This window comes from Ostrinia furnacalis, unplaced genomic scaffold (assembly GCF_004193835.3).
Source record: "Ostrinia furnacalis isolate ACB-3 unplaced genomic scaffold, ASM419383v2 OfSCF5357, whole genome shotgun sequence".
Taxonomy (NCBI): Eukaryota; Metazoa; Arthropoda; class Insecta; order Lepidoptera; family Crambidae; genus Ostrinia; species Ostrinia furnacalis.
Genome location: NW_021135596.1, coordinates 354616 through 376311, shown reverse-complemented (window position 1 = coordinate 376311; position 21696 = coordinate 354616). Strand labels below are relative to the sequence as shown.

The 21696-nt window shown below is 34.7% G+C and overlaps 1 protein-coding gene across 4 annotated transcripts in view; it reads left to right on the top strand.

Moving 5' to 3' along the window:
* Positions 1 to 1390: 1390 nt before the first annotated feature.
* Positions 1391 to 21696, top strand: part of pros (homeobox protein prospero) — a 103507-nt gene continuing 83201 nt past the window's right edge. The window contains exons 1-2 of one of the 4 annotated variants that reach the window (XM_028315889.1): positions 1391 to 1553; positions 18596 to 18656. The gene's annotated coding sequence lies outside the window, so the exon portion shown is untranslated. The remainder of the gene's footprint in view (positions 1554 to 18595; positions 18657 to 21696) is intronic. The other 3 variants (XM_028315890.1, XM_028315891.1, XM_028315892.1) reach the window with 3 other exon arrangements.

Genomic DNA, 21696 nt, shown 5'->3' with positions numbered 1-21696 from the left:
CCGACAACAGAGACGAATTTGGTTTTTTTTTTTTTTTAAAGAAGGCGATAATAGCTAGGTGTATAATACCAGTGAAAATAATACCAAAATGGACTAAAAAATAAGAAAAATTTTGAGGACATTCATCACAATCTGAAAAGCCAGTTGCTTGATAGCGATCTTTTATTATTTAAATATTTTAATAAGTGTTTTTCACTTAATTATCGTCTTCATTTCAGCCACAGGACGTTGCTGAACATAGGCTTAAACAATTTTAATTCAACAATATTTAACACAACGTGATAGGTACATATGACTAATTCAAGATTAGTATCATGATGAAACAAAAAAATTGTTTGTGTCAGAAATGTCAGAATTTAATAAAACATGGTATTTAAACAGAAGCATTCTACAAATCTTAGGTGTAAAAATGTTTTATAACATAAACTACACAATTATTCCTAAGTTCGTCTCTGTGTTAATGATTGCCTTTTATGTTTACGAACAATATTAGTGAGCGCGAAGAAAGCGCACCCCTCAAAATAAACCTTTTTATCGCTACCTGGCGGCAGTGACCGGCTAGTAGACTCTATTGAGAAGACTATAGAAACCATTTTACAAAAGCTTTAATAGGACTTTTGGTTTCGAATCTTCTTAACTGGTTGCCTTGAACGCTTAAAGAAATGTGGCCGTCGCCTTTTTGAATGCGTAAAAATCTTACATGCTTAGATTTTTTGTTTTCTTATTGGTACCTAACTATGTACTATAAATTAAGTAATTTTCCTGAATCAGAGATTATAGAGAAAAAAAAGTATGTAGTTATATTTTAGAACTGCCACAATATTGCTTTTTAAGCCGACCAAGAAGTACTTATCGTTCTCATATTCTATATTTGCTTCTGATAAATAAGAAAGGGTTGTCTGTCCTCCTGCAGTGGAGACTTAATGACCTGATGATATTAATGAAGGTAATAAATTTTGTGAAACAAATCAATACTTAATTACATAAAATAATTCAATTATTCAACTAATATGTACATACAAAAATGTTTAGAGTCTTCTTCTCTACACTCTCTTCTTGCAGTCACAATGTCATAAGCACTACGAAAATTTCACCATAATAAATAAAATTCAAACGGCCACTAGTTAGCAACACACTGTTATCACTATTGTAAACCAACACGAGGGGTCCGAAGGGCCCGTAACGTATTTTCGCCCTCAAGACGGTGAGTTCCTTGCCGACCGCCGCAGCGGCTGACTGCGCCACCCCTACGAGCGCGCGCCAAATTCAAACTAGACAGTTCAAATTCAAATTCGACAAGTGGACGGCTCTGAAAAGTAACAAAAGAGTATTCTTAGTGGCCAGTTTTTATTTTCATTTAAATTTAATCATGAAAAAAGTTCCTAAATGTAGTAAGTTTTAGTGTAAAAAATATTTAATACAAAAGTTGTTAATTAGTGCAATAAAGTGAAGTTTACAGCAACGTATGGTCTGATTAGGTGCTATAAAATAAGTGTTTTATGTTCAAAACAAGGATTTACATATTTACGAAGAGGAGATACTTCAGGAGAGCGGTAAGTCTCATTTCAGGTAGGTAATTCCTACTTAAAATAATATTTACAATTATTTTTTAAATACTGTAATTAAAACATCTCCGAGCGATCATTAGACTGGCAAACAGTACCAAGGTTTCATTACAAAGAAAAAAAAAAGTTTCAGTAAAGCTCCTAAAGAAACAAAATTAAATCGAATTAATAGGTATGTGCATAAGGATCATTTTTCATTTTTATTGAAGACAAGACCAGCAACATGGTTACCTATCTCGTTCGCTTATGGGCTACTTTCATATGTGTCCACGAGAATCCTGCATTACTGAATCCCGCAAAACTGGATTGTTGTGAAAATTCGAATGACTTTGAACGGATCGATTTTTTGCGGTACACTGCAAACGGGATGTTCGTGTGAACGTTAATATTAAAACACCTACTAAACGGGATCCTGCAAAAAACGGGATGTCTCTGAACAGGCCCTAACGGTGCGATGCAGTACGGTGCGGTATCAATGATGAGATGATGATGATGATGTTGCCGCATCATCTAATACAGACTAGTGATTTTATCTAGGAAAACTAAGATATAGTAAGGCATGGTTCCTCAATCACGTTAACAAACAATTATGACACCTATGCCTTTGGCATTATGGCGCATATGTAGATAAAGTTGTCCAATAGTAGCGCCCTCCTGTCAATGTCACTTGGGACACTTCAGTTCAACCATAACACTGACAGGAGGGCGCTACTATCAATACTCGTTTATAGTTCCGATTTTTGCCACTTGGCGTTTCAGAATCGTTCAACTATAGCACGTATCAGAATCAGAATCATCATTTATTTGCTATAAATGTGGTACAGGAGATGGATACGTAGCTGTACTTGTCTGCTCTACTAGGTAATATCTTTAAATATAAATTGATACACATGTGCAATAAAGACTTTGAATTTGAGTTAGATGAGGTCATAATAACATAATTAATATTTTATTCTTCTCTTCTTTTCTTACATTTTTGACTACAACTGAAATCACAAATCTGGTGTCAGATTCAATGTGCGTAGAATCAGAATATTAACTCTATCTTTTAGAGATTAGATTAGATTACTACATAATACAGACTTCGTACATATTCTGCTGAACCACGGAGTATATATCAGTTTTAATTTTTACCAGTGAAAATCCGTTCATATTTCGTTCCATCCCTGTTTTTCAAATGTTTTTCGTCTAGCATTAGGCTTTACTCCTGTGGCATTAGGTGTCGTTTTCGAATGGACATCAATTAATTATGTACATTTTGTCATTTATTAGAGTAGGTAGTGTTAGAATTTACACAACAAAAAACTTGTATCAGATAACCCAAACACGCAACAGATCCCAGCCGCTCATTGAAGCCGATCCGACATAAAAAACAACGCGGACGTCAATGAAAGCGTACTCGTGTTAAAGAGCCAATAATTTATTTTATCTTTATCGAAAAATAATTCTGCGATCAGCGCATTTTTCCCGCGGCGGGCGTCCACGTGGCCCGCGTGACGTCACAATCACAACGCAACCTTCACCCATTCGCCAATAATTGGGGCGTCGATCGCGCGAAACGCAAAAAAGCACGTTATTTTTAACGCGAAATAAAAAAAGTAATGAGTTATTGATTCGCGCGGGGTCATTGCACCGGTAATAACGTTACGGAACGCGGTGCAAGGTCGCCGGTCATTTGCGTATGCCGCCCATTGACAGTTTTTTAAACGCTCCCGTTTATCAATGGGGCTGTTTTTTAAGTGGGCGTAATTAACAAGACCACATTTAATTAAGCAGGTGTCTTACTAAATGACTTTCTAGTCAGGTGTGTAAGAAACACCTAACCAAATACTAAACCTACTTATTATTAGACTACAATCATCATTCTATTATAAAAGAGTAGGCACCCAGGTAGAGCATTGGATTTCAGATGTTCTAACACCTACAACTAATAAGGGTGGATTTCCATTGACACAGAATTGGCTATAACAGAGCGGAGTTTTCATACATTTTATTTGACAATGGCGCCTCTAAAATAAAGAGTTGTCTAAAAGCTCGCTAGTCTCTACATCAAAGTTTTCCTTTACATCAAATGAAAAGATAAGTTATAATTAGCAGTATTAGAAGTTTAGAATAGAACTTAAGATCCTTAATTTCAACGTTACGTAATAATATTGCGTCTCTACATCACTTTTCAGCAGTTATTTAATAAGCAAACAGCTGCATAAGTAAATAAAGCACAAAGCATAAGTTTTTGTACACTGTAGGCAAGGTTATACAAAAAAGGTAATTTTTTACCACAGATTTAAAAAAAAAATAATTCAACCAAAAAACATTTTGTTATGACAAACACAAACAAGCTGGCCAGCAAACACAACTATAATTAAAAAAAAGAATTTGATTTGAATTTTCAAAATAAAGCGATTCGAATTTGGAATTACGCATTCAAGTGGGCAGCGGCCGGCTACACCGCAAGACGTTTAATTGTCGCACAGATTTACGGCCCGGGGATGTGTTGGCCAAATTGAAAGTTCACTATAAATTAGACTGGAATGCCCACGGACAGTGCTAATGTATGCGTTCTCGGACTGTGCTCTTGATTTATAAGGTTTAAGGGATTGGAGCAATCTTGGTATTAGAATGAAGGCGGTTTGCTTTATCCTTCTGAGATTAAATTTGTAGCTAGAATAGCCCACAGACAGTTTAACTAACTTTCAACTATCTGTTAGATATTACAACGTTTTTGAGTAATGACGATTTTGCAATTTTGCATTAAAGAAAACAAGATCTTACCTCCTCTATTTTAATTTACAAGCTTTATAAGGGAAAATATAGTTATGAATAATTATTATTAAATTCTCAAATAGTATAAAACCTCAGTAAAAGTTCGTAATAACCTCAGATCATAGCTATGATCTGAGGTAATAACGGATTCCTCCAACTTAAAAACTCGGCAAAGGGAGCAGAAAAGTCTTATTAAGTCCTTCGTTAAAACTGCATTATATTTCTCATTTACGAACTGAATTGAAAGGAAGGCTCAAACTGAAAGAACCACAATCCTTTGTGAAAGTTACCTACTCGAAAAACTTATTTCGTTACAAAGTAAAGTAGGCACTTGTAATACTTACGCACATTATTACCCTTTAAGTACTTATACTTTTCTTTGTTCGAGGTCTTAATTCTTTATCAGACCGTACTTAATACTTTTTCCAAACCAAAATACGTCCAACCCATACCTTTTAAAGCATTCTTTAATATAACTTCGTTTTATCGGCTTTTAAATAAACAAATAAAAACTTGGATTTGTTTTCACGCGCTCACAAAGGTCTCATAGAAAAGTCATAAACGGACTTTAGGTTTATCCTCAACATTATAAGAGTACAATGTTTCGTCAACCCAACACATCAAAACGACGGCTATTTTGTTGCAAAGTGAGACTTCGAATTTGAAAAAAAAACAAACACCGAGGTAAGTCTGGAAGCAAACTCGAAAGTCAACTGTATGCCACTGTATTAGGCTTTCTTTTACCTCTGAAAAAAATTGCACATACGCCACGAGTGTGAAATAAACAAAAAGTTTTTATTTATCATTGACACTCAATTCTTAATGCACAACAATAGAATGTGGTCTTTATTTCGAATGCGCAAAGTTTACAAACGAGTGTGCTTATCCGGAACGAACGATAAAACGTTCCAAATTCAAAGTTATAGGTTCGTCAATAAAAAAGAAGTTAGCTTCTTACGTTACGCGCCATTACAAGGTGCGAATAAAGGGATCACGGAGAGGTGGGCATTTTACCGGTTTACGGTGTGCGCCATAGAAATTTGTTTTTCTTTATCGCATAGGCTGATGCGGCTGGACGCAAGTAATGTCGAATAAAGTTGATGGCGCCAATAATATGATTTATTATGGGGCCCAGGCATGCAAATTGGAGAAATTTTATAGGACCCATTCTAAATTTCACATTGGTATCACAAACCTTTTACGATACAGCGCATACAGTGATTGTGTTTAGTTAGAACTATATTCATTATGTGTTTTGTTCAATTTATAGATAGTGGTAGAGTCGCAAGCATAGCTTGATCGCCTCAAAAGTTTTTATAATATTTAACAAATTGATTTATTAGAAAACCGCAAAAAATATATTTAAAGCCATACGCTAGGAAAATTCAGTAGTAAAAAAAATTTTACGAGACATTCCAAATTAAAAAAAAACACTTTTATCCTTTATTCACATTACTTTGCCGCAAGACTGACTTGGCGTGTCTTAAAAAATGTACTCACAGAACCACTTAACGAGGTGTCATAAACGGGTAGTCAAGTTAACACTCGATCAAATAACATTGTGACACTCACCTTCCGCGACTCAATCTGGTGCGCGTTAAGAAGAAATCGACAACAGTTTTACGACGTGATTCCCGCTTAAAATTACAGGGGTGCCAACTTTACGAGCGGAGGTGACATCTTGTCACGCATTCGCGGTGATGACGACGTATTTGATGTTATGTCGTTTTGGAAAAAATGAGCGCTACAGCGATAAAAAAGAGCTGTTTTCGTTATTTAAAAAAAAATCTCAATATTTGGTAAGAGGAAATATTTTTAAATCAAATAGAGAAACTATTTTTAGCAAACATGATTCCTGTGCAATTAAATCTCTATTACTGGCTTTGTTATAGGTAACACGACATGTAGTTTTCAGAAATCACTTTTTGTGTAAGCTAAAAACGTTGAGCTAGTCAACCATCGAATGGGAAATGAAGTTGTGAACGAAACATGATACTTTTTACGCCATTAGGATATGCGACACGAGAAGTACGAGAACTAAAGGTAAGTAGTACTATTTCTTTAATTTTTTCTAGATCTGATTTAACCTGCAAAGCTTGAAGACATGAAGATTAGACATGTATCTGTAAGTGGCTTTACATTTTAGATATCATTTGCAATAAGTAAATACAGGTGGCGTCCTAAAACACATTTAAAAATACTACAACAGGTAAAATCAATGCACCATAATTATATTTTCCTACCATTCTTTCTCTTTTCACTTCTCAAAATCAAAGTGCATTTTAAGTGACAGACTCCATAAATCCAGCGATGTCAGCGGCTACGATCAGCTACGCGCTACGAGTGGTACAAGTGCTACGAAATGTGGTAACGGCGAGCGCTACGAGACCCTTATCGCGCGCTACGCCGCCTGGACGGGAGGACCATTATTTTAAACCCAGCACCGACACTGTCCCATGGTACTTGTAAAGTACAAGAATAACAGAGCAGTTATAAATGTTGGCAACATTGTGTGTCAACTACTACCAATCATGAACGTAATACTGACTCACATGTGAAAGCAGCTTATCTCCACAAGTCGGCGTAGGTTCCTTCTTATATTTCAGTTTCAAACAATTTTGTTTATCAAAGCGTAATTTGAATAAAATATTATTAATGTGCTTGACCTTAAATTATTTTGTAAAGATAAAAATCAGCTAGTTTAAATAAATAGTTTTATCTGTAGCAGGTAACCAGCTAAATATTGTTCCTATACGCAGATTTTCTGCAAGAGTTGGCTATCAAGAATGAAACAGCCAAATAATCAATTCTGAATTTTGTTCTTGTCACTTCTAAAGTATGTTGATTCCAGTTCTTTAATTTCAAACGTTCACAGTCACACCCAGTGTCCTTTTCAGGAATACATCTAGTTCCGCGGAGAAAAATTACGTTATCGCGGTTTATTTAAAGTAATCGCACAGGTTTACGAGCCCTGCTTTATTATGCAGCTCCAAGAACGAATATGGCGGCTTTTGATGAGACGAAGGAGCACGCAAAATAATAGGCACTTTTACACAGTGGTTATTATTGTTATCCCGAGTATAAGAGAAAGCGGCTGAAGCTCATAATATGTTTAATTTATACCTATTATTAATGCGAAAGTTATTTTCATTGACTGCTAATAATATTAAGTATACTTTTTTGGCGTGCGAAAGTTCTCAATGATCTCAAGGCTTAATTATTATTACTGACGGAATTGCTACCATGCACCTTAATTTTGAATTTCCGATATTTTAGCACTGTTGCAAGCGCCATGGTCACGGAGTAACTGAAGAAACTTGCGGGTGAGATCTCAAGGCAATTTTGCTTAGCAATCAAATAAAAATGTAAGTCTATGTTGTGTACATTTACAAGCACAACAAAAAGGGCGTAGAAAATACAAGAGTATTTAAATATTTCTAAAACTAGCGGCCGCCCGCGACTTCGTACGCGTGGATCCCGTTTTACCCCCTTCATCTATCTTACGTGGTTTAGATTTTTTCATACAAATGTTTTTTCCCGCTAACTCCCGTTCCCGTGGGAATTTTGCAATATCCTGTTGTAACTAAGCTTTAAGTTAACTAAGGTACCTGCATGCTAAATTTCAAGCGTCTAACTTAAGCGATTTAGATTTTTCATACCCGGATTTTCCCGCGAATACCCGTTTCCGTGGGAATTCCTAAGTATACTATAACCTGCCCAGGAGTATGAAGAATAATTGTACTAAGTTTCGTTAAAATCCGTCGAGTAGTTTTTGTTTCTATAAGGAACATACAGATGGACGGACAGACAGACAGACAGACAGACAGACAGACAGACAAAAATTTTACTGATTGCATTTTTGGCACCAGTATTGATCACTAATCACCCCCTGATAGTTATTTTGAAAATATATTTAATGTACAGAATTGACCTTTCTACAGATTTATTATAAGTATAGATGGGGAGTTACTTTTACAAAGCTGTCAAAATGCGACTCTCCCATAAAAAGATTCAAAGGAGTTGAGACATGTACCCTTTGTCATACTCTTGTATGATTTTGATTTGATTTTATGATTTCAGTAGTTGGCAAACTTAATTAACTTATTTATTAATTTCAAAGCTACTTACAAAAAACAGTAATTAGGTACTTAACTGTGTTTTTGATGGAGTTAAAAAATGTTAAGACAGACTGACAGTCCCTGAAATAATAGTAGGTATGAAGCAATCATCATTTAAATACCAGTAGGAACTTTTACTCTTTTATTTTTTTTAGTAAAGCCTTTTAATTACTTAATTAGTATACATTTCCATTTGATATTACTAACTCTGATTAAATTTTTAAACTGTCAATATTGTTACGGGTTAATATTAACAATGCATTATTCATGTAATACAACTATTTTATTCGGCAGTAATTTATCACCAATGAGTTTATTGTAGATTTTGGCCAAATAAATACGTCCTGGCGACATCACCTCATAAATATTTACATTTGCTCGCAAATAACTATGATGACTGATTGGTGAAACTTTTTAACAACGTCAAATGTTTTATATTAACTTAGATTTAAAAAAATACTTAAAAATAACACGGGACATTTTGATTGTTAGTTTCAAATGTCTAATGTTTGAATGTAATAAACTTCGACAACGTTTGATGAGCATTTGAAACTGCTAGCGCCATCTGTTGTAATTAGTAGTACAACTGGTCATTAGAAGACAAGATTAAATTAAATTAATAAATATCTGCCACTTGCGTAAAACATAAAAAATAAAGTTGTGAAAATAATAAAATGTGCAGCTGCAAGAAATACCGAACATTTCGTGCGAATGCCAGTTTTATTCGACACTAAACCTTCTTTCTCGGTTCCAGCAACAACACGACGAGGCGACACGATCAAAACGTCTGTAAAAACCGATGAAAACGAAAAAGATAACGCGAGTGCCCGTTGAATGGCCGGCGAGGTGAACGCTGCACTTTCACGATTAATAAAACGAAAAATTAAACGACGCGTTAGAAATGAACCATCGGCGATAGTTCCTATTAGCGCCGTCATTCAGCGCCGCGCTACCGTCGCAATTCCAATGAAGTTAGTTCCGCTACTCAACGCCGCATTATCCTAGCAGCACTGTCGACTCATATTAGAAAATTTTGATCTTTATTTTTTGTTAACGTCACGCTACTTGTTTTTAGTAGTAATTTTAACAGATTTAAATGTATATTTTTTATATTTATTTAAAAATAAAAAAAACCCTACATTATATTCTGTAATCAGCATAATACGACTCTATGCTCTACTTCGTTTGAAGAGCTTTTTAGGATAAGCTAATGTTCAAGTGTTACGATACTTTCTTACTTAGAATCCATTTAATAATTAAAAAAAATAGATAAAAATAAATAGGTATTTATATCAGCTAATTAGTTCATAATCCCACGGCTGAAGTCATACAAACGCGTCCGAAATCGAGCGCGTGCCAAAAAAGTATTGAAAAGCTTCGATCACATGATCGGTCGACAGATCGAAGCGGGTCAAGCACAACAGGTGAGTTCGGAGCGCATCAACTAAAAAATAAAATATCGAAATGCGAAAAAATAATAAAAATCGGCAAATATAGTAAATTGAAAAAAGAATAGTGTTGTCCTTGTCGTGTAGGGGAGATCGGGGATGCGTGGTCCCGCTCGCGGCCGCGCGCACGTGGCGGCGGGGCGCCGAGCGCCACATCCCGTCGCGGCCCGCGCCGACCGGCTGCGTTGCCCGTAACCTCCGAATGACCTCATTTTTTTTTCTCCAATGTAAATATTCGGCTCTTTTGCCGCATAGTCTATAAGTGGTATTAAGTTCCTTCGTCGCGTTCTATTTTTTTTTTTCATACTCATTAGTGGACTATTAACTTTCAGTGACAGACTTTACTTCAGTGTAATTTTAGTGAAACAAACTGATTTTTTGAGGACTCGTTGTATTGTTACGGATGTTTGTAAAAATTAGCTGCTAAGTTCGGACGGGATTTTAGACTTTTATTGAACTTTTGTGGTGTAGCTGGAGAAAAAAATATAAATTTGCCGAAACTGTGTTTAGTTGTAAGTTTGCGTCACGCCGTGCGAGACGTTCGAAGAATACATTTCATCTGATGTGGAAGGTAAATTTGTGGCACTCAGAGTAGAATGTTATCATTTTGTTTTTATTTTTTTTGCTTAAATTTTATTTTGCAAGCAAAAATAAAAATATTCTCAATTCGCGCACGATAAAAGTTACCACAGTATTTTTTGTTTATGAAGTACAACGTGAAAATTTCCGAATTTAAATAAATTGAATAAAATAATTTGTCCGTGTTAAAAAAATAAAAACCTCTAGGTTCGTTAAAGTTCTATATTGTGACTTTTTGAAATAATAAACTCTCATCTCATTCAGAGGTTTTTTTTTTATAAATTCTTTGGGGTCTGTTAAAATAATCTATTGTTATTTTATAACCATAACATAGCAAGCGGTAAAATTTTCACGGAAACACTTTGTGTTTCTCAACTCGGTTTTCATGTTGTTTGTTTATTTTATCGCATTAAATATTCGAAACGATATTTTTTTTAAATAGATTTATTTCATGTAAATCCAATACCAGAAATAATTTAGTGATTTTATCATTGGTATTTCATCCACGCATAAAAAAATAGACAGGTCTCTAAACTCTAAACAGTTATCTATTGCATAATTTGTAATGTTTCCACTTAAATATAACGGTAAAATTGTCGGAAATAAATTATTTAGAGCTACGTAAAAATGTATTTCGATGCGAAAACCTAATATTTATTTTAAACCTTTCCAAACATTTAAATATAAATTAGTAAACATTCCATTAGTAGTTAAAAATTACCAAAATAGAGTTTCAGTCTAATTTTTGTGACCAAGAGAGCATTTTTATGTTGATGTTGTAGTCGATTGGTTCCGCAGTTGATGTTTGCTTGAGTTGTAGAGTTGAGAAAATTAATCAGTGTTAAAGTACACCGTCACATTAAAATGTAGAAAGAAGGAAAGTAGATTTTATTCCTTAATTATAAAGTTAATACTTACTATGTGTCAACTAGTGCAAGAGAAGAGAGTAACAGTGTCCAAAAGCGTTGAATTCGTAAAATTCGTAAAAATTGCATAAAATGTAAAGTATCCCAAGTATTTTCTAAAGAATATTTTTTTTAACTGTGATTGTGTAAAAGGTATCTATTTCGATGGAACACAGAACGGCATTGGTAAAAAAAGAAGCCAAAGTGTTCGTTACTTACAGCTTTTTCAAGGCCTATTTATATATTTTTTTTCTCTGTCCCGAAGTCGCCAAAATTCTAGTGCCTAAATACCTAAAAGTAAGTTTCGTCCTTAGACACATCCAAACTCAGTATTGACATTATGTATTTTGTGGTACTCGATTTTTCGTTTGTCATTTTTCAAAATATATAGCTTTATTTTCAAACTATCCGTCTTAAAATATCTAAACAAACTCTACATCGATACAGTTAAGTAGCATCGCACTCGACTGTCCACTTAATTAAAAAAAATCGAAGGCACGTTAATCGCAAAGGCTACATATATTAATCAGGTTCCATTTTTAAAATTTTAGTCTCAAAATATCTAAGAACAAGAATGTCGAAACTGTAGCATCGCTCTCGACTGTCCACTTAAAAATCGAAGACTCATTAATCGCAAAGGCTACTTTAATAATCATATCCCATTTTCAAAAATAGCTTCCATTTTCAAAAATTATCGTCTGAAAATATCCAAGAACAAGGATATTGAGATAGTAGCATCGCTCTCGACTGTCCACTTAAAAATCGAAGACTCGTTAAAACCGTTGGGGTTGCTGACCCCGCGACAGCTGGACCGCGGGATGAAAGAATCATAATTTGAGCGCCACTGTCGCTGGACCGCGGGCAGCCATCTTGCACGGAAAAAAGGGGTGTCGGTTTTCAGTGTCATTGTTTTTTTTTTGTTAGATGACCATTGTGGCCAGTTTCAAGCGAAGTTCGTTTGATGACATATTTTTGATTTAGAAAAATGTAAAAAGTTTTAAAATAAAAAAAGTCATGAAATACGACACGTTCCTATGATTCGATCCTATTCGACTTATTTTATTTTAGTACAAGACTTGATCTTGTCGAATTTAAGACCTAATTTATAAAATTTTCTTTATGAAAATCGCTCAAAGTTTTATTTAACTTAATTTTCTTGCAAAAAGCAAAGTTACAAAGACATTTTTGGAACAAATCATTTTTTTTCTATTCTGAACTAATGCAATCATTTGAAGTAGCGCCCGTAATCAATCCGAAACTCCAGCGCGAAGCACAATAGCGGGTGACGTCACTCGTGTACTACAGAAAAGCACAATCACTGAACGCGAATCACTCATTGATATTGTCGGCTGCCGATTACGGGGATTTTTTGCGAATGATTGAATTTTATTTACAATTAACCCGGCCTCGGCACAGTCGAAAGCGAGAGTGACGATTAAATGCCATTTAAAAATAAAACAGCCCGCCGCCATAACATTGGTATGCCGATAATTTATACGTATACGATGCTCTCCGTGTTGCGAACTTTTACGCGCGTACGAAGTAATGCAAATGAGTGTGTTTATTATTTCAATGCGTAAAAAAACGTTTGTATAGCGTATTTGCTAGCGTTATGAGTATATTTGACTAGAAAGGTATGAAAAAACGTCTCGGCTGTAAGACAGAAACCGCCCAACGTAAGACTAAGAAGGGGGGCGGCGCGAGCCCGCCTAATTTGTCTTAGGCGGAAAAATCGCGCGGCGATCACAAGTGGCTCGTAACGAAGTCGGGGCCGGGGGCGCGGGGAGGGCGGGGCAGCGCGCCGCGTCTCAGTCAGTCGTCCGTCTGGAGTCGCGGCGGCCGGCCGGGCCGCGCGACCTAATACACGTTCCTCGTGCTCTTGTGATCATAAATATTAAAATTAAAATACAAAATTCAAAAAAAATCCTAAATTAAACTCTAACCGCGACTAATCGAAAAAATATTTTTAGGCTAAATCCCGACCCTCACTTTTTTGACCTAAACTGTTGGCAGTGGAAAAGTTTTTTGCAAAATTTTTAATATTTATGTCGGTTACATTTGTAAGAGATTAAACGTTTGGCCGTTATTGAGAATATTTTTATTTAAAATTTATTTTTTTTAACGATCGAGATCTCGAGTGAGCGATTGATAACTAATAATAAATTAATTGTAAGCGTTAAATTAATGTTAAGGCTAGTCGTAACTAAGAATCAATTGACTGCCACAAATATACTCTGCTATTCGAAATTTACTGATGGACTTCTGTGGTTTACAACGGACTTGAACTTTTTTGTGCGACAAAGAAAATTATTCCTCGGACCAAGGTTGTGATTCTCTTGTTTTTATAGAGTAGCTGTCTAGTGTTTTAAGTAAATTAGGAATTGTTGTATTTTTTGCCATTATGTTTTTTTTTTCGGAATGTGTATTAACTTTTTTGTTGCAATATTGTCAGTATTTAATTGACTACTTTTGTCTGCTAAGCTAGCTTTGTTGTGTTTTTAAACAATTTTATTTTTCCTTTGTGAAGTAGCCGCCGCGCCGGGAAATTCAGCCAATAGATGAAAAAGTAATTTGTGATAACGTAATGTAGAGCTAACAATATTTTGTTTATTTAGATATTATACTTGTGTTATAGGAAGTAAATTACTATTATTTTGTTTGCTACTTTATTTTACCTTTGATTTATATTTTTGATTTTTACTGTGTGATTTTTTTAATAAATCTTTTTTGGTTGTTTTTGTTTTCTTTTTATTTTCCATTTGGATTTTTAATATTTATACAGGTGAGTAGCCGAGCATGAGACATTTTTAAAAGGTAGAGTCTCTCTATAAACATTGATATTCTGGTTTCATAGATAGACTGTTAATATTAAAAAGATTTTAATTTTGAATGAAGCCGTGTTAAAAATTATGTGCAATTTGTATCACTGGTAGACCATGTTTGCATTTGAACTCTAGATTACTAGACTGGATTTTTTTAAAATTTATTTAGTACAACCAACAGTACTGTTGTGAATTCATGATCCACGCTTACATTTTAATCGTTTTGAAAAAGTAGTGTGTAACTCTAGTAGTGTAACTATATAGTCAAAAAGAAGTGTAAGCTTGAAAGTTATCATTATTTTGTCCATCTGCAATGAATAATAATTTCCGTTTTATTTTACATAAAAAAGCTCATGCTCTGTTATCCTAGCTTGATAGAAATAACATTAAAATAGTGCAAACACTTCTAAATACAAGCAGAGACATTTCTACCAGAGTACCAATAAGATTTTAGCGAGGTTTTTAAGACATGCCTGTTATTGAAGAAGTAAAAATAATACTAAAAATGTGTTTTTAGAACCAGTTTTGAATAAAGGAGACGGTTCTGAACACAGATTACCCGTTCTGAATGGGGCAGGTGGGGCCATTATAGTTTTATTGAGAATGTCCATAACAAAAGAGATCTTTAGGGGACAACTGATGTTCCCTATAGATATTATTCAAAATATATCATTACGAAAGAAAAATCATGTATGTCACTTATTATTTTGAGAAGAACAAATTCTAAGTGTAGACGATATTACAGAAAAATATAGGTACTGAGGGATTATTTAGATCTGAAACGAAATAGAATGCAAATGTGTGGTTTTATGTATTGACAGAAAATTACAAAAACATTGTGGGTGAGCTTTTCTGGTTTGTTTTTAGTTGCAAATAACGGCATACGATGTTTGTAGAGTAGAGACTAGCTGTAAAGATCTGAGTTTATTAGAGAGATTGGAAATTCAAAATAATTGATTGACTTTACTATGTTATATCTTTCTCAACTTGCTGGTAAAAATATCGTCATTGTTATTTTAAAGTTAAATCAATTTTGCTCTATAATAAAGTGTAGATCTACATTGATTGTTGAGTAAGGACAAAATGTTATAAAACTAAGAGATACAAAATAGGTACATGATCTTGGCATACACAGAAGCTATTAAAGCCCCGCTGTTAATAATTTCAAACAACGCCCAAAAATAGGACCTACTTATTAAAATCGTATATAACTGTGGAAATCTGTAATTAGCTGTAAGTTTTATTCAATACTAATGTATAATATTACCATAATGTATCGCCGTTGATTTCCCAAATAAATAAATAAAAAATAACTTAGATATTTAAAACACTAATTATATGCTAAATAATTCCTATCGCTTAAAACGCAAAAAATTTTGAGATGTTGACATATTTTCTATGGATCAATATTATTCTTAGATGATAATAACTGTTATGAGGGTACAAACATTTTTCACACACAAATAAATCCATCTACTTCATATGTGTATTATGTATTTTACATCATTATTAAAAAGTGAATTAGCTTTTTCTTGTAAGAGGTGATTTTTCAAACAACCACCCTACTGTGCACATTCTTTCACCGACAGGACATTTTATACGCCAAAGTAACGTATATTTGATTGTTACAAGCCTAGTCCACACAGGACTAAAGCTGCGGGCAGTTTTCTAGTTAATATTTTTGCACCGTTTCATCAAATAAAAAGCTACAGTACCTATATGAATACATGGGATTATTTTTGTGTAGGATTAGCGACTACTGTGGCGCCTGGTAAAACATTATAGCAATGAACTTTTACGCTGCATTGCCGTTAAGCCTTTGACAGGCGCCCAGGAAATAATACTCGAATATTGAATAACAAATACTGTATGTAATTGTTCGGTCGAATTTTAATCCAATGCGTATTGCCATTCATTTATAAATTAAAATGTAGTTAGTATTTGCAAAAATTTTAGGTAACAAGTAAAATTAAATTAACTTTTTCAATATTTTTGAGCCACCATTTTTTCTAAATAGTAATAATGGTTATGAACGACTTAACCATTTTAAAGACAGGGGAAGTAGGTAGGTAGCATTTACTATTTCATAGCAATTTCAATCACGAAATTCACATAAATTAGTAGCAAATTAAAAAATATTTAGATAAAGAAATTAAGTAATAACTACTAACTCATATTAAAGTGTCGTAAGCCTAATATTAGTTTAAAGCCTATACATCCGTAAAGACATACTATCACAATCTAAAGCTAGAAACGTGACAAAATTAGTTTTTTTTTATAATTACAGGCGTATTATTATTTGGTAATGCTGTAAAATATTCTTAGTAAGAAGTTAAGCTTTACATTGCATATTTTAAGTTAACGCCATCTATAATTCAGTAGTAACACTATTATAAAACTGTCAGCAACAAGCAAGCTCAAAAGCTCACCGGGGATCACGCTTTAGTTCCCATTTTCAACAGATGGCGTTACAAAGCGTCGCAAGCGCAAGCGTTATATTATTCCCTTGACACTTTATAGATGGCGCTAGTAGACATTGTAATGCATCCAACAAAGTATAGAGGGCGTTGTTGAAATCATACTAATCATACATAAATGTTAACCCGTTAGTTTGTTAAGGTTATTGTAGAGGGCAGTGTAAGTTTTAATTTTATTTTCTTTGTTGGTGAATTTTTATTCCCTTTTAAAGTATTTTCAAGCTTCCTAGTTAGTAACTAATTTATTTACTAATATGCAATATCGTAAACATTGGTTACCGCTTATTTTATAAATTATTTTTATACTTTAGCGTTATTTTTGTTTAAAATGTAATAATTTAATATAGTTCTCTCTTTACAAAAATACTGTGTTATTCATTAAAAGGTATTCTCTAAAAAGATATTAACTGAGAGGTAGGACTGTCCTTAGAGGAGGTTGCTAAGACGTAGGAGATTTCTAAGATGTAGGCGTATGGGAAGACACGAGTGGGGGGCACTAAACTCCTAAGAAAGGGGGCGGGGCAAGACGTAGGCGTGCGATTGGCTAGGCTTAGAGCCGACTTAGAAAGACATACGTTAGGTAAACTTGGAAGTTATTGCTTGGCTGGCGTGGGAAATGTTTTATTATGCCTACCAATCGCTACAGCGATTATAATACTCTACATAGCATTAAAGATTGTTATAATATGCTTGGCAGTTAGTTTGCTATGAATCTTTATGACACAATAAAACGATTCTTTAAATGAGATATTGAGTTGGATTTCTGTATCATAAAATAGTATGATAAAGTATAAAGTAATGTAATATTATCTACCGATCATAAATGTTTTATGGTAGAATATCAATTCTTATAATGTATGAACTCAAAGAAAAACAAGCATGATAACATTCAAAGTATGGAAAGAAAAAAATTGCCACTATATTTTTTATCCGAACCGAAAGAGCGTTAAAACTCTCTGTCTGTTATCTTTTCATGCCTAAACCACTAACCATTTTTTATGCATTTTGATACAAATATTTAGACCTTGTATAGGTATTATGGAATCAGGTTACGAAATAAGCGAAATAAGTACCTACAAGTTAGGTAAATGTGAAATAGGAGTTGACAGTTCTCAATCAATCATTTCTCATGTTGGCATTGACATGAAAAAAGATTTAATAACAATAAATGAAGTTTTTAAACGGGGACGCGCGATAACAACTTCCAAACTGAAACCCACGCGGGCTATACCGCGGGCAAAATGTATCTACTTACAGAGTATAAAGGGTTAAGAAAGCTATAAGAAAGTGGGCGTCACCAAGGAGCCGCGGAGGGTGGGGCGTAAGACGTGGGCGGGGCCTAAGTTTGAGACTATCGATCGGGAACTTCGGGACTTTCATGTGTCCCGCGGGACGATGTGTGAAGCAAGAATGAGGGTGTAATGCTTTGCTATTTTTGGGTAAAATACTGTGTGCGTAATCGAAGAGAATCCAACGTAATAAATAGTTTTAACGCAATGAATATACGCAACGCGGCTGGCGGGCTTATAAGATAACCAATGTTCGAATTAATTGACAAATAGATTTATTAATTATGATTCGGATGCACTACTTTGTAGGTAAATAAAAGAGGACTGACATGTCTTTGTTTGGGCTGGGAGAGTCACATAATAAATAAGGCTGAGTTTCACCACCTAACTTTGACCGTAACTAAGTTTAAGTAGCCGATAACCGGTGTTTTTTGTATGAAGTTTGTCATTTTTTGACATTTGTTAAAGTCAAAGTAAGATGATGCAATCCAGCCTAGGTGTACGAAGAGCCTAATTAGGTTGATATCAAAATAAAGCTTTGTCCCGCCAAATACATTGTCATTGAAAGATGTCGGTGTCCTTTAGACTGATATGTTATTAAATATTTGACGAATAATTCTATTTCGCAGACTTCCCTAACCGCCATCGAAGGGAGCTACCGATTGGACGTCTTCAACATCTAGACTTTAGGTAAGTAAGTAACATATCATATACTTATGCCCTATACTTCTAGTATTATTTAGAGCAGTGTTTTTCAACCTTTTTCATGACACGACTCCCTTAGTATGAAAAAATCCCCGACCGATCGCTTTTTTTTTCATGCATTTTTAACCGACTTAAAAAAGGGGGTTCTCAATTCGATCCATATAACATTTACGCAATTGCATAGTTAGAATTCTGATAAAACTTTACTTTTTTTTACTGAAGTAGTTTTAAAGACCACTCGCGACCCTCTAGGGAGTCGCGACCCACAGGTTGAAAAACACTGATTTAGAGCAATGAAATCTATCATTCTTGGAACTGAAAATTTATTGTAAAAACCCAACTTTCCACATCTTTTATTAGTAGGTAGTAGTACCAGTTATGTGACTTCACATACATAATATTTATTTGCCAACTTAATTCGTGTAATAATTTTACAGTCAATTAAAATTTTGTTTTTTTTTACAATCACTTTAAAATTAATTTGATTTTGGGTTCACACACAGGCTTCAGTAGGTTACCCTATTAGCGTTTCAAAAAGTTTATCCTTTACAATCATCCTTTGAGTCTACTGCTTATCTGAAAATGTCATATCATCGGTCTTTTTATCAAAAAACGTTCAACAATTCTGAAACGTTAAAAATTGGAACTACATAGTAACCCAGTATTGATAGTAGCAGCGCTCTCATGTCAGTGCCATATCTGGGACACTTCAGTGTGGTCCAACTAATAGTTGGACTTTTCATAATAATAGTAGGTAAGTGACACAAATACCATATTTTAAACGTTTCTTGTCTCGATGCAAAGGCCCACATCCATATCGGCGGATGTCCGCGGACGCTGCGATATCCTGCAGATAGCGCGCGGACTCAAGTCGAGTGTGAGACACTCGTGCGGATGTGTGGGTGCGGTCATAGGCTGCCAAACTTTAGATTCACCTTGTTATTATTTGTCATATCGACTGAACACGTAGCTGGCACGGTCTGGAAGACGTAGCGTGGGCAGGTCTCCTACTACGTGGACCGACGATCTGGTGAAGGTCGCGGGAAGAGCCTGGATGCGGGCAGCGCAGGATCGTTCATTGTGGAAAACCTTGGGGGAGGCCTTTGTCCAGCAGTGGACGTCATTTGGCTGAAACGAACGAACGAACGACTGAACAAAAGAACAGAAAATAGTCTTTAAAAGTGCCAAATTATGTGGCCGTTGATCTATCAAACCAACACAGCTTATCAAAGCTGATAAAATCTGAACGAACACATTTCACAATTTCACTTTAATTAATACATCTTATTCTAAAATCACATAGACCGAGTCGAGCCACTGTACAGTGTATTGACTATTGTTACTACTATAAAAAAAAAACTAAATTCGCCCAAATTAAAAGATTGAGAACGGCTGATAATTCACTATCGCAAAATTCTCATGCATTATCAACAGTCACCATTCTCGCACTTGTGGAAACATTCCACATTCATTAGTATAATACGAGTAACTATTACAATACATTGTAAAATTTCATAACATATTTGTTTATGTCATTTGAATATTGTACTTTTCAAACGCCTTTAAAAAATATTCACCAGATATTACAACTACTATTATTAAAACAAGGCAACCAAACCAAAAGCTTAATAGTGATATATTTCTTAACTTAAGAATATCTCATCCCGTATTTTCTAACTCTTAACATGAACTTACAATTCAAGGGCCGTATTCAGAACTGCTCAAAGGGTAAGAGTACCTATGTTAGGTCTAGTCTCCATAGCAACACTACTCTAGCAATTGTGTTCGCCATCTTAAGTTTTTAACCGCTCCCGTCTCGCTAATGGAGAGGCTGATGCGGCCGCTCCGTTTGTGCCTTTTAAACTGTCTTTTTTTGCTTTACGACGGTTTTATTTTGTGGTAATGACTGATGACGGAGAGCTGGGTGGGCCTCTATTCGGATTTCATTATGTCTCTAAATGCAAAACAGTGGTTTTATTAAACTATCCAATTGATTCGAAAACGAATAATTGGTTATAGGTATTGGCCCAATATGGCCTAATACTTTTTTAAACCATAGAGAAAAAGATAATCTGAAAATTTACGCTTTTACCTATAAAGTAAAACATCCTTTTCTAAGAACCTTCAAAAAATACAATTTTATTTTCATTATTCAGTTTAGGTTGTAAATTAACTATCAGATAGGTACTGGATGTTTTACCCTGTTTATGTAAAAAGACTTCATTGTAGATAAACAATAACATTATTTAGAACAAGCACTATCGAAAAAAAAAAATCACTAAAGATATTATAAACAAAAGGAGTTTTACTTTTGTTTTAAAACGTTTTTGAATCTGCATTGCAATCTTAGTTAGCGCTCTCATTTTATCCGCACACAATATTAATACGCCAACAAAGGCCTAGCTTAAGTATAAATTAATCTAGGCTATTCATGTTTGACGGTATTTCGAGCGGGAAATTTTTATTCATAAACGCTGCAAAATGAAGACTTTCGACTAGCGCGGGCAAAGACATACAATAACCCACTAACGAAATTAAAAACCTCATACAGCTCCGTCCGAATGCACGTAGAGGTAGAATCATTACTTAAACTCCATCTTTTTAAATGCTGGCTGGATAGTGAATGCACGACCCTTGAAAACGGTTTAGAAAAAAAAGGAAAGCACACGCATCGCGTCCCATTGTACGCAGACACGGTGAAGGTGGATCTCATTACGGAACGTTCGGAATTAAGAACGCGATGAAGCGAGTCTTAGCGATCATTACAGGAACGAAACGCGGAGCCTTTTATGTTGGCAACGCTTTTCTGCCGTTCTCTTTTCGGTTTAGAATGTCGGTTATTCAGAATTTGTGTCGCGCTTCTAAGTTTGAATGTGGTTTTATTTTAATTTGTAGTTCTTTGCGTCGTGGTTCTGAGCTTAGTTCGGTTTATTAAACTTGAGTGATTTGTTTTGGTGGTGTTTTACCAAATCTATTTACCTGAAAAGGTATTACAATTTATTTTTTTACTTGCAATACAAGCTTG